The 14,546-nt window shown below is 22.0% G+C and overlaps 1 protein-coding gene across 1 annotated transcript in view; it reads right to left on the reverse strand.

Annotated features, from left to right (window-relative positions):
* LOC122509461 (rhotekin-like) overlaps positions 1-14,274 on the reverse strand; it is a 106,496-nt gene extending 92,222 nt beyond the window's left edge. Inside the window, exon 1 of the mRNA XM_043623570.1 lies at positions 14,076-14,274. The gene's annotated coding sequence lies outside the window, so the exon portion shown is untranslated. The remainder of the gene's footprint in view (positions 1-14,075) is intronic.
* Between the last annotated feature and the right edge of the window lie 272 nt (positions 14,275-14,546).

A 14,546-nucleotide genomic window follows, 5' to 3' on the forward strand; every position in this document is an offset into this window, starting at 1 on the left:
AATTCATAAATACTTAAATAATTCATAAATACATACGTAAATAATTCATAAATAATTTAATAATCAGTATTATGATCAGCACCTAATATAACACGACATGATGATGATAATGAAATCTTTCTGGATATTTCGCATACCTAATGATTCAGTTGAGAGAAGATCATTTTCTTTGCTGATTTCTAATGACACTGCTCACGAAAAATGCAAATAGAATAATTAAATTACGAAAGCAACTCTTTTCTGAATTTTTAAAGAAAGGTAATAATTACGGAAAATTAAAGTTAGCTATAGTTTCCAAATGGGTTTGGATCTATGAAAAATGAGTTTTTAAGTATGACAAATGAATAATAATAAATTCACTCATATAAATATATACGTATTTATAATGACTGACTTTAATCATTGTTTGAGTGATTAGAAGATATTTACTGCTATTATGTAAAGTCATCCATACAAGCACAAAAAATAGTACACACTCTATGCGAGAAAACAATCTTGATGAAATGACAAACGAGTTTTACAGAGGCGAAAGTTGAATGAATTTATGATGACACGGTTGTCACGCAGAAAAATTTGATTTTCCCCCTGATTTCCAAATGGAATTTTGATTTTTTTTCTCTGAACGTAAAAAATATTTTGATTCACTCTAAACATAATATTAGATACAAAAGGAATTATTTATTATTTACATCTATCTGTAAATATTCTCATTTGTGAAATTATTCGAAATCAATTTTTATAATAAATATTTGTTATTAAATATTTAATTACTATTATCATTTTTCCCAAGGCATTATAATTTTCAAAAAAATTTAATAAAAAATAAATATTGACAGAAATAGAAAAAATATAAGATTCAGTTTTAAAATTCGTAGTAATTTCAAAAGTTTTTTAATTGAATAAAAAACAATTCTAAAATAATTAAATGTTTTTTAATATATTTAATACCGAAAATTAATATTGTTGATAAAATTCCCTAAGTTTTCCCTAAAGTCTCTTATTTTCCTGACCTGATCCCTGGAAAATATAATAATTTTCTTCACAACAACAAAAATTTACTGAATCATAATTTTTCTATAGAAACTTTATAAAATAGAATTATCGAGTCAAATAAAAATTAATAACAAGTAGATAAATAAATATCAGTAAATAAAAACTTAAAATAATATTTAAAAAATTCAATTAAACTTTTTCAAAAAAATTAATTTCAAAATTTAATTATTTTTAAAAATCCACGCTATATTGCTTTTAATATTCAATTATTATATAAAATTTTAACTGAAATTCATTTTCAAATCAATATTTATTAGAAAATTATATTAGAATTCAATTATTTAAATACAAAATTAAATTAAATTATTAAATAATTGAATGTTTCTTAAAATTCAATTCCCATAAAGAATCGTTATCAACAAATTTTCAAATAATTGAATTCTAGTAGAATTTTAATAAAATGTTTAAGAATACACATTTTTCGAGAAATTTGATTAAAATTGAATTAAAAATAATTGAAATTCTGCAATGAGTTTTATTATTTATGAAAATAATTGAATCCGTAAGAAGAATTTGATTACTTTTAAACAATATTTAATTTTTGCGAAGAATATTATTACTTTTGAAAATAATTGAATTTTTGCAATAATTTGTAACTTTTACAAAATTGAATTTTTTTAATCCATTATTTTTAATAATTTTTGAAAAAGTTTTTTAAGAATTTTCAAATTCATTTGTTTACAACTCAATTTTTACAAAATTTCAATTATTCGTAAATTCTTCAATTAAATATTTAGAAAATAAAAACTTAAAATAATATTTTAAAAATCCGCAATTAAAGTTTCTCAAAAAAATTTAACTCCACAAAATTGTTAGTTAAAAATTTAAATTTTTAAAGATTTCTATTGACGAATTTTATTAAAATTTCTAAGAATACAATTACATTTTTCGAGAAATTCGATTAAAATTGTATTAAAAATAATTGAATTTTTCCAATGAGTTTTATTATTTATGAAAATAATTGAATTCTTAAAAAGAATTTTATTATTTACAAAAATAATTGAATCCCCGTAAAAATTTTATTATATTTACGAAAATAATTGAATCCCCGCAAAAATTTTATTATTTATGAAAATAATTGAATGTTGACAAAGAATTATATTATTTATGAAAATAAATGAACTCTTGAGAAAAATTTTATTATTTATGTAAATAATTGAACTCTTTCAAAAAATTTTATTCAAATATTTAAAAATAATTGAAATTTTGCCATGAATTTTATTAAAATTTTCGAAAATAATTGAATTCTCGTGATGTATTCATCACGATGTAATATCACTATTACATATTTTTGAAAATAATTGAATTTTGCAATGAATTTTATTTAAAGTCCTGAAAATAATTGAATTTAGTCGAGGAACTTTGCTATTTATTTAAAAAGATAATTGAAATGTTGAATTTTTTTTAGATTTTTTGAAAATAATCGAATTATTTCAATTATTATTCTCAAGAATTCTTGAGATGCATATTGTTATTTATGAAAGTAATTGGATTTTACAATGAATTTTACAAAAATTCCTGAATATAATTGAATTTTAGCGAAGAATTTTATAATTTTTAGAAATGTTTGAAATTTTGACGAGAATTCTTTTTAATTCTTGAACATAATTGAATTATTGCGAAAAAATTTATAAAAAATTTGTAAATAATTGAAATTCTGTAAAATTTTTATTATTTATGAAATTATAATTAAATGTTTGCGTAGAATTTAATCTAATTTTTTTTAAATAATTGAATTCTTTTGGAAAATTTTATGAAAATAGTAGATATTGAAAATCATTGAATTGAGGAAAATTTTTGAAAATAATTGAATTTCGGTTCAAACACAATTTATTTAATTTAAATGAAAATTAATTAATTCAAGTAAATATTTACCTACTTGATAATAGATAAGTAATCACATATTTGATACAAATAAATTTTTTTTCCAATCTGTCGAATATTGATAAATATCAAAAAATTAAATTGCCTATAAAGCAAACACGTCATCTGTAATTAATGTTGAAAACCTCTCTTTCATCTGATCTCGTTTCTTGCATCGATAAAACTAGATCAAGTCATGTGAATAATTAGCGCGCAATCTTTTTGCCCTCTAATGTACATATAATTAATAACAGAAATCTAGATAAACCAATCAACCATATCAACACTCATTGGAAATTCTCCTAAAATAGACATATTTTTAAAAGACTATAAAACGGAAATTTTTTTTTACTCAATTTTTCCTTTTAAATTCAAAACATTAAACTTCTAATGATGATAAAATTCATAAATCGATTGAAATTAATAACGATTACTTTTTTCCTCTTTCTTTCTTTTTTTTGGGGGAGGGAAAATGAGGCTAATCAGAGAAATCAGAACCAAAGTTTCTTTTTCAAAATTCTGGATATAAAAATACAACCTAATTCCATTGAAGAATACAAATTTTGTTAAACTTTCTTCAACAAAAGAGACATTGAACTACTGCCAGAAGGCGAAAAAAAAGTGAATCCTTCATCACTTGCATCAACGTTCTCCTTTCATTGAGGAGAGACCTGGAAATTATAAATTGGAATGTTTCATATACCATTCTAGCCTTGGAAAGTATGCAAAACGATGAAGGGAAAAAACAAGTGGAATGATAGTATAATTTAATCGACCGCACGATTGTCACTTGTGATTAATATGACACAATTACAAAACACACACTATTTGTAAATCCAATAACATTTAATTGTCATTTGACATAATGAATTATTGCTCTATGACAGAAAATAAACAGATTATCAAATTGAAATAAACATTCAAATAACAGACTTTCCACGAAATTTTTTTTTTTAATTTTTCCTAATTTTCGGAGAAAACTTTTGACTTTTTCCCTGATCTCTATAAAAATTAAAATTTTAAACTGAGACTATTTTAAACATAAATTAAAATTTCAACACTACTGCTATATTTTTTTGCTTTTTTGTTTTAAAGAAATAAAGAAGAAGAAGAAGAAGAAGAAGAAAAATAAAAGAAGAAAGGCAATTAGATCGCCTTTCTCTATTTTTCTCTGTACACCTATTTTGATGAAAAAAAATTTTTTCCTCTTAACTATCCGTTAGAATAAATTACCGTCAATATAATATGTATATGTATATAGTATAAGAAAAAGGTCAATCGAGAGGCAAAAACTTTTCAATGTTTTACAAATCGAAACAAATAAAGCGAAACCGTTAAAATTTGCATCTCCGTTTTGTTCGCAACGGTTTGTCATAGAATACTCGTTATGTATTATATAGTTGAATGTGTAATTGTATATAAACGCGTGCACGTCACGCTAAGTGGACGTGTAAGCGTAATACTCGCAGATGAAAACAAATAAAAAGAAATATACGATAAAACAGCACAACAAGGTGTACGCACTAAAGGAGAAGACGAAAAAAAATTCAGATTACCCAGATACGGAAAGAAATGAAAACCACGTGCTTGTTTCTATTGAAACGTTCGTCCCGAATACTCCCAAAGGTCAAATTTTTTTACAGCCATAAAAAAAATTATTATTATTATTTATTTATTTATTTAACAAATATACGGGACAAGCCCTTTCGTACATAGTACTCTTACAATCTAAAAGTTGCAACCGCAACTTATATTGTACAATATTAACTGTATGTAATCAACGCTAGGTAGTTTTAATTTAAAAGTCGAAAATAAACCTACGCAATGAAGAGGTGAATCTTAAGAAGTTACTATCAAAAAAGTCAACAATATTTGACATCGAATTAGCCTCTCTACTTAATCTTGTTACAAAAGTAACAAGTTGTTATTATTATTATTATTATTATTATTATTATTATTATTATTATTATTATTATAATTCTAATCTTATTATTTATATGAACGAAGATTTTTCTTCTTACTTAGTTCAATTTTAATTTTATTCAAAAATAATTTTTTTGGATATTAAAAAAAGCATGGTTGACACAAAAATTTAATTTTGTTTTTCCCTGACTTTTCCCTGATTTCCATAAAAAATTGTCACTTTTTCCGTGACTCTAAAGAATATTTTGAATCACTCAAAAAGTGATTAGACACACTCAAAAAAATGTTCCAGTAAATTTATTTTATAATTTCTTCTTTAATTGGAATTAAGATTTTAAAAAATTTTAAATTCAAATCTTTTTGAAATTATTTTTATCATTTCAATTAAATTACTATTTTCTACAATTTTTTAAATAAAATACTATAATTTTAAGTAAAATTCATTTTTCAATCAATTGTTATTAAAAAATTTTACGAGAATTCAATTATATTTAAATACAAATATAAATAATTCATTGAATAATTGAATGTTTCTTAAAATTTAATTCCCATAAAGAATAGTTATCAACAAAATTTTCAAATAATTGAATTCTAGTAGAATTTTAATAAAATGTTTAAGAATACACATTTTTCGAGAAATTCGATTAAAATATTGAATTAAAAATAATTTAAATTCTGCAATGAGTTTTATTATTTATGAAAATAATTGAACTTTTATAAAAAAAATTGTATTATTTATGGAAACAATTGAATTATTGCGAAGAAATTTATAAAAAATTTGTAAGAAATTGAATTCCTGGGAAAATTGTATTATTTATTTTTTTATAAAAAATATTTAAATAATTGATTGTTTTAAAAAAAAATGTATGAAAATTCAATTTTAAATAATTGAATTCTTGTGAAATTTTTATTATTTATAAAAATAAATGAAATGTTTGCGTAGAATTTTTTCAACATTTTTTTAAATAATTGAATTTCAGAGAAGAATTTTAATAATTTGAAAGATCTATTTGAAATTTTGACGAGAATATTTAAAATTTTTTTATAATAATTGTTTGTTAATTTAAATAATTTAATATCTGGTAATTTTACTTAAAAATAAAAAAAATAATTGAATTTTGAAAGATTTTATGTTGTAATTTTTATAAATAATTGAATATCAGGAAGTTTGTAATTGAAATTTTCTTAAATTTTAAATAAAAACCTAAAAATCAGGAAGTTTTAATTAAAAATTTTAAAAATTGAATTTTCAAAAATTTTCTTTTGTAATTTTTATAAATAATTGAATATCAGAAGATTTATAAATGAATTATTTTGAAAATTTTAATCAATAACCTGGAATTTTGACAATTTTATTTTAAAGATTTTTTTTCTAATTTTTATGAATAATTGAATATTGGAAGCTTTTTAATTCTTGACGAGAATTTTTTAAAATTTTTGTACGTAATTAATTTATTGCGAAGAAATTAATAAAAAAATGTTTAAATATCATAGAATTCCTGTGAATTTTTTTATTATTTATGAAAATAATTAAATGCTTGCGTAGAATGTTATCAAAATTTTTTTTTAAATAAATAATTGAATTCTTATAGAAAATTTTACTTAAATCGTAAATATTGAATAGAATTGAATTAGGGAAAATTTTCGAAAATAATTGAATTTCGGAGAAGAATTTTATTTCTTTTGAAAATAATTGAATTACTGCAATCAAATGATAAAGTAATTGATTTAATTATTGTAAGTTCTCCAAAATTCAATTTTTTTGAGTGTTAACTAAAATTCTTTATAAATCCATTATTTTTAATAATTAATTAAATATTGAAAAATTTAACTAATTGCAGAAGAATTTGAATTATTAAAATTTTTCAAAAATTCCAAGTTCTTTCAAATTTCTAATAAAATTTATTCAAAATTGAAATTTTCTAAAATTTTAAATTAAAACCTTTTGAAGTTAATCTATTTATGAAAATTGTAAACGCAACTCTTTTAAAATTCAATTAATTTTGAAATATTTAACTAAATTAACTAAATTAAATAATTCTAAAAATTCAATTTTTTCCAGTACTTTTAATAAAAATTCCTGACTTTTTCCTGATTTCCCTGACCAATTCTACTTTCCCTGAGTTTTCCCTGAATTTCCTGAATTTTCTGATCTGTGGCAACTCTGAAAATTATTTCACTGAATTGAAAAATAAATTCTCAATATTTAGTTAGTGAATAATTGTTTTGAATACAAAAAATATTAAATATAAAGCAAAGAAGTAGTGTAAATGAAATGAGTATGGGAAAAAAGAGGAAGCTGAGGTAAAAAGGGAAAAAGTATATATATTTTTTTTAATAATATAATAGGAAGTGAGGAATTTCTGGATTTTCGTGTGAAAGAAAAAGAAACGCACCGAGAATGCAGATCATCGAGGTGTTATATGGTCTTGAAAAAAAAATTGTAGCGGTTGCCTAGCGAATAGGGCTTCCTTATTGGTCGAGGAAATAACTGCAGTTTATACTTACAGTTTAGACTGTTTAATGTTTAGCTTTAAAAGAACTTCAATTATTATTTTAAAAGTTAAATAATTAACTTCAAATAATTTTCAGTTCAATAATTAACTTCAAACAATTTTAAGTTCAAGAATTAAATTCAAATAATTTTAAGTTCAAGAATTAACTTTAAATAATTTTAAGTTCAATAATTAACTTCAAACAATTTTAAGTTTAATAATTAAATTCAAATAATTTTAAGTTCGAGAATTAAATTCAAATAATTTTAAGTTCAAGAAATAACTTTAAATAATTTCAAGTATTTATTCTTTGTCGATGACAAAGAATAATTATATTGAATTAAATTATGTTGAAAAAAATGTATTTGATCTAAATAACCGATGACTTGTCTATTATCAAATAAATAATTATTATAATTATTAATTGAGTGGAATAAAATAAAAACAAAAAAACTACAAAAATTTAAAAAAACAAATACTATTTACGAACGAATGGGCATAATTTTATAATAATAATAGTTCTCCAAAATTGCAACAGAATTTTTTTCAAAACATAAAAATAAATTGTTTTTCAAGTACATTATTATATAAAATTGATCAGTTTGTATTAATTTAATTTATATAAAATGGAATGTTTGTCACGCCCGACAGTCGCTTAATAAGGTTAGCCACGTGCTTTGCTCGGTATTCGCAACACATACTCGATATTTTCTCACTTTCACAATTGCAAAGCCTATCTCTGTGTGTATATAAAGTATCGAGTTTAAAATACTTTTTTCCTTCTTATTGTATATTTTTATATATATGTACTTGAATGGGCAATTAACAATAGCTTCCGATTTCAACAAATTATATTATACTATTATTTAAATTGTGTAACTGGCAATAAACAATGATTTCTTCATTTTACTTGTCGTTTTTGGCAAAAATTTATTTTAAATTATTGTTATAGGATACAAACGAACCACCTGCGCGCTCATTTGTGTTTTACACGTGGGTTGTATACACACTATTTCTTCCATTGTCTTTTTATTCTTTTTTTTTACGCATTAATTCATACATGTTCGTGTATATTTTACTTTTAAATGATTATGTCGTTTGTTGTAACTTTCAGAATATTATAATAAATTTCACTTTTACAAGGGCGAATCGATCATAATTTTTTTTTATTCTCTCGAAAAGTTGAACTGATCAATAAAGTAGTCTCCTTCGATTGTATGACTTTTTTTTAGTTTTCGATTACATATTTTCAATAAAATACAATTCAGGGTTGCCACGCTTTTGCTCATTTCAAATTCCCTGACTTTTCCAGGTTAAAAAACGGAATTTTTCCAGGTTTTTAAAAAATAAATTTATATTTTACAAAATTTTTAATTCAAACCTTTTTGAAATTAAACAACTTATAAAAAATTCTTATAAAACATAAAGAAATCAATCACTCCGAGTCGAAGACTCGGAGCAATCGATGTCTTCATGTTTTATATAATAATTGAAAATGAACGACAGATAAAATCATTATTTTATATCATAAGAATATTGTTACTGTAACTTATTCAAAATTACTTTCATCACTTTAATTCAATTATTGTTTTCCAGAATTTTCAGATAAAATTCTCCTTTATATTAATTATTTTCAATAATTTTTAAAAAATTTCTTTGAACATTTTCAAATCCTTTTGTTTACAATTCAATTTTACGAAATTTCATCGATTATTCGGAAATTCTTCAATCAAATATATATATTAGAAAATAAAAACCTCAAATAACTTAAAAAAAATTTAATTGAACTTTTACAAAAAAATTTAATCTACACAATTTTCAGTTAAAATTAAGAAAAATTCAAACATTCAAAGATTGTAACTTGAAACCTTTTCAAAATTCAATTATTATTATCTAAAATATTATCTGAAATTCATATTTGAATCAATTATTATTAGAAAATTCTACGACAATTCAATTATTTAAATACAAAAAAAATAATTTATTGAACAATTAAATTTTTCCTAAAATTGAATTCTCATAAAGAATTTCATAAACAAATTTTGGTAAATTAATAATTAATAATAATTAATTTAATTTAATAATTTAATTTTTTCGACGAATTTCAATAAAATTTTTAATAATAATTTCATTTTTCAAGAAAGTAGATTAAAATTCTATTAAAAATAATTGAATCTCTGTAAAAAATTTGATTGAATTGAGAAAAGTTTTTGAAAATAATTGCAATATTGCCAAGAATATTATTAAAATTTTTGAAAATAATTAAAATATTGCCAAGAATTTTATTAAAATTTTTGAAAATAATTGAAATATTGCCAAGAATATTATTAAAATTTTTGAAAATAGTTGAATTTTGGAAAAAAATTTTAATATTTATAAAGATAATTGAAATTTTGACAATAATTTTTTAAAACTTTTGAAAATAATTGAATTCTTGAGACGAATTTTTTAATAATATTTTTTTTTAAATACCTAATTGAATTCTTTTGTGAAGTTTTATTGAATTAGTAAATATTGAAAATAATTGAATTTTGATAAATTATAGAAACTAATGAAATTTCTACGAAGAATTCTATTAAAATTATTTTGCAAAAAAATTGAATTGTTAAAAAGAATTTCATTAAAATTTTTGAAAATAATTTAATTCTTTCAAGAAATTTAAATAAAAATGTATTGACAATAATACTTATATTCTAATAAATAAATTATAGGAAAGATTTTTAATTTTAAAATAATTGAATTTCTTTGATGAATTTTAATAAAAATTTTAAGAATAATTGTACATTTTTCGAGAAATTTCATTAAAATTGTATTAAAAATAATTAAAATTTTGCGATGAGTTTTATTATTAATTTATGAAAATAATTATAAATCTATAAATTTTTTTTATTATTTATGAAAATAATTGAATTATTGCGAAGAAAAATTGTAAAGGCAACTCTTTTAAAATTGAATTAATTCTGAAATATTTAAGAAAAATTAGATTTCAAGAATAAGCACAATAACTTTAGAAAACAATAATTTTCCAGAATTCCGATGAAAATTCCCTGACTTTTTCAGGTTTTTTCAAAGTTTATAAAATTCCCTGACATTTCCAGGTCTTCCAGGTTGCGTGGCGACCCTGCGATTTTTTTATTTATTTTAATATAATTTTTGACAATTAATTACGATTAAAAAAATCTTTTTTCTCAAAACAAAGATTTTGGTTCAAAACAGTTGCAATTTACTGATAAATAATTAAATTTCAGAAGGTTTTAAACTAAATTTTTTTTAATAATTCAATTGTTGTGTAAAAATTAATGATAATTAAATATTTATTTAAATATTTAAATATTTCTGAAAATTATTATAAATTTCAAATTCTGAAATAATTAGTTTTTTTGAGAAATTTTAATTTAATTATTCTTAAAAAAATATTCTCTTTCAAATTCAAGAAACAATTTGTCAAGTTTGATGGTATAAAAAAAAATTTGTCCCCTTGAAACCAAGAGGCTTTTCTATGATTTCTTCAGGGTTTCCATAATCGAATTTCAGAAGCCTTTCAAATACACTATACAGTTTGGGTTTTGCATTCTGATTAATTCACCTCTATATGATAACTTAATTTCAATGAAAAAAACAGGTCAAAGCGCCTTCTCCTATCCACAATTGATATTCAATTCATGTCGAAGGTGAATAATAAATATATAATCGGAAGAAAAAAATTTTATTATTATTATTAACAGAAAAAAAACCTTCAAACAAAAAAACAACCAAATATAAATAAAACTAATTAAAAATAATGAACTAATTAGGGAAAAAAAATTTAGAAACTCCCGGAAATTAAAAAATACCAGAAAACCTAAAAAAAAAAAAATGTTGAAATAATAGAATTTTAAAGAATTTAGATAATTTGTACAGCTATTTTACACCCATACCTAACAAGAGAGGTTCATATGAGCGAAATGTCTCTTAATTGTAGTTTTAATTAAAAATGTCAAGCTGCAATAAAGACTACAATTATGTATAATTGTCGGAAATTTCTAATTCCTCTATATACTAGATTCAACAATATTAATCAATGAGCTATTTAATTGTATTAATTATTCCATTTCTTTTCTCTCTGAATTTTAATCTTTAAGAGATAGAAAAAAAAGTGAGACATTGGTTCAAATTTCACTAAATTTGATTGATGGGTAATAAAAAGAAATTATAGTACACTATTAATTAATTAATTATCGAGTATTATAAATTATAGAATTATTATTTAATATTTAAACTGAATTATTACCATTTCTTTAATTACGAACTAAACTATTAACACACTTTCTCTAAATTATAGATTAGCCTAATAAATTGTATATAATCACTTTTGAAGTATATTTACAATTTACTTCAATCTTAAATAAATTAAAACATCAATTACTTCAATTTTAAATGCATTAGAAACTTTGTTTATTTATTGTAAATTTTTTAAAACTAAGAGAAATTAGTAGCAAATAAATAGTAATTTTTAGATTTTTGGTTAAAATTTTTAGAAAAATAATATAATGCAAAAAAAATTCAATTCTATTTTATTTAATTTAAATGTAAAAATTATTTTTTTGACATTTAAATTAATCCACATCTAATTAATTTATAAGTAAAAATTAATTAATTAATTCAAATACTAAACTCCAAATTTGCTAAATTAACAAATTGCTAATGAATTTAACATTAATCCAAAAATCAATTAATTCGAGACTTAAATTTTCATCTCGAAATTCGCTTATAAATATAAACAAAATATTCCCAAGTTTCATATATAAATTTAATTTTTCAAAGAAAAAAAATTTTTTTCCCAAAGAAAAATATTGCAAATCCAGCTATGCAAAATAGGAGATTATCGAAATTTTTTTTCTAAATGTCGAAGGTTAAAAAAAAATTCTAATACCTACTCAAACATTTTAATCCAAGCAGTTAAATTTTTTTCCACCTCTTTTTTATTATTTTAATTAATAATTCATAAATCATTCATTCAACGTTAATTAATTTTGGAAAAAAATAAAATTTCAATATTAGAAATCTGTTTATTTCTGTATATAAATACAATCAAAATAAACCTAAACTTTTTCTATACACTTGCGGCATTTGAACCTTTCGTGTAAAAAGATCAAGCCAACAATAACTCCGAAAGGTCAACTTTGAAGTCGTTTAGTGAAGACTCGGAATTATGTAAATATATAAAATAAAATTGTACATAAAAACAATTTTTTTTTCTCCAAAGTTTTTTTTTTCTATACCAAATTGGCAAATGGAAAAGTTTGTATGGAAAAAACTATTTAAAAACTTTATGAATTATGAGAAAGAAAAAAGGGGGAAAAAATTGTCTTGATAATTAAGTACTTTGTAGTGAATATATTTGATAAATAAATAAAATAATAAAACAAATAAATAAAATAATAATAATAAAATTATTTTATTTGCAAAGTTTTTTTAATTTAAGGAATAAAATTATTTTCTTTGCAAAGTTTTTTTAACTTAAGGAATAAAAAAAGTAAATAAATAAATAAATTATAATTTCAGAAATGTATACCTAGTAAATAATACAAGACAAACAAATAATTAGCACGTTTTTCAATCTCATTAAAAATTCGTAAACAACGAAATTAAAATCAACAGAGTGATTCACTGAAAAACATCAGAAAATTTATTCGAGGGAACAACGATCGGAAAAGAGCAATTTTCTGTCAATCTTTTTTTTGCTTTCTCTCACCAGATTCTGAATCATGACTACGAATTCTAAAATGAGGTTAGAATGCAAGTGAAAATAGAAAATTTCAATTTGCCGTAATAGCTCTAATTGCAAATTGAAATTAAAGGACGATTCTCTCGAAGAAATATCAAAACTCTCACATGTGCTTCATACGAATATTAGACGATGATTGTATTTTCCAAATGATAAACATGATTTATGAATAGTTTTCCAAATTAAAAACAAGCAAAATAATGTTGAACCTATACACGCGAGGAAAGAATCCCACATATAAGAGACAATGAAAAGTAATCGAAAGATTAATTATAATCACCGCGTGTGTATATAAAATCGTCGGAGCGCATTCAATAAAAGTAGGACGATTTTCATATTATGTACATCTCGAAACTTTCTGATTTATATTCTCAATTCTGATCATTTCATCAAATATAAGGTACTTTTCATTATTTGCGATAAATCAACATAAACAATCGTTCGTGTTCGATTGATGTCCCAAGAAACATTGCGGGGAAAAAATATAATCAACTTTGTCAAACGATAATTGTACGCACAAATAATATTTTTCAATTATTAAGTAAACTTAATTCACGGAAAAAAGCTTCAATCGAAACAGCGATAAGTTTTTCTAAACTAGCGAAAGTTTTAACTGTAACAACTAAAAATTTCCCAAATATAGTGAAAATAGTAAAATCTTCCACTTTTTTTTTTAGCAAATTGAGACAAAAAACGACGCAAATGTTGCTTCGCAACACTTTTGATTCGTTTTTTGTCTCAATTTGCTAAAAAAAGTGGAAAGGCAAAAATTTATCAAAAAAAAAAAGAAAAAACAATAACAAATTAAGTAAACAAAAGAAAAACAAATTCTATCGATAATATTATTTACTAACTATTAAAACAAAAAAAGTATATTTTTCGAAATTGAAACAGCAAAAAAATAAACAAGTGTAATTTGAAACTTTGACAAAATAGATTATTGAAAATTACAGAAATTAAAAAAAAATACTCACAAATCCCAAGTATCGGGGAATTTATAACAAAAAAAAGAATCCTTAATTAACAATCTTTTTTGGAAAGGAAAAAACAAATTCACTTTTTTGGAGCACTGGAAGTACGACACCAACTTCGTAGAACGGAAGACACTTCACAACGTTCGAAACAACACTGATAATACCGGCGAGCAATTCTCTTCGAGTACTACAAGAGGGAAGGGCGCAATGAAGGAGATGAAACCACGTTAGAATTTTTGAATTCGAGAGAGAAAGGTGAGACCAAGGGAGGAGGAATGTGTTTATATCAAGAGGTGGTATAGAAGAGAGAATGAGAGTGAGTGAGTGAGTGAGGGAGAGAGAGAGAGAGAGAGAGAGAAAGATTGAATATCAAAACCACAACAAACGCCAATGTGTCAGGAATAAATACATTAAAATGAATCGAGCCAATCGAAAGGTTATAATAAAACGACCACATAGGAAAGACAAAAA

Source organism: Leptopilina heterotoma, unplaced genomic scaffold (assembly GCF_015476425.1).
Source record: "Leptopilina heterotoma isolate Lh14 unplaced genomic scaffold, ASM1547642v1 Lhet_60, whole genome shotgun sequence".
Classification (NCBI taxonomy): Eukaryota; Metazoa; Arthropoda; class Insecta; order Hymenoptera; family Figitidae; genus Leptopilina; species Leptopilina heterotoma.